A 211-nucleotide genomic window follows, 5' to 3' on the forward strand; every position below is an offset into this window, starting at 1 on the left:
CTCTCAGTGAAAATGTTCAACGCGCTCTATCACAGCACGGCTAATCATCTATCGGTTCTCAATCAGGTTGGAATAGAATCCAGTGATTCTTTTGCGTCTGTCACTAACGCCCTGCCTTCAGAAGTTTGAAGCTCGTCACAGTCATTCAATCCTTGAATCCTACTCAGAATACCACAGACAAGGTTTAGACCTTCCGGATTCTCTTGAATGC

Source organism: Arachis duranensis, chromosome 2 (assembly GCF_000817695.3).
Source record: "Arachis duranensis cultivar V14167 chromosome 2, aradu.V14167.gnm2.J7QH, whole genome shotgun sequence".
Classification (NCBI taxonomy): domain Eukaryota; kingdom Viridiplantae; phylum Streptophyta; class Magnoliopsida; order Fabales; family Fabaceae; genus Arachis; species Arachis duranensis.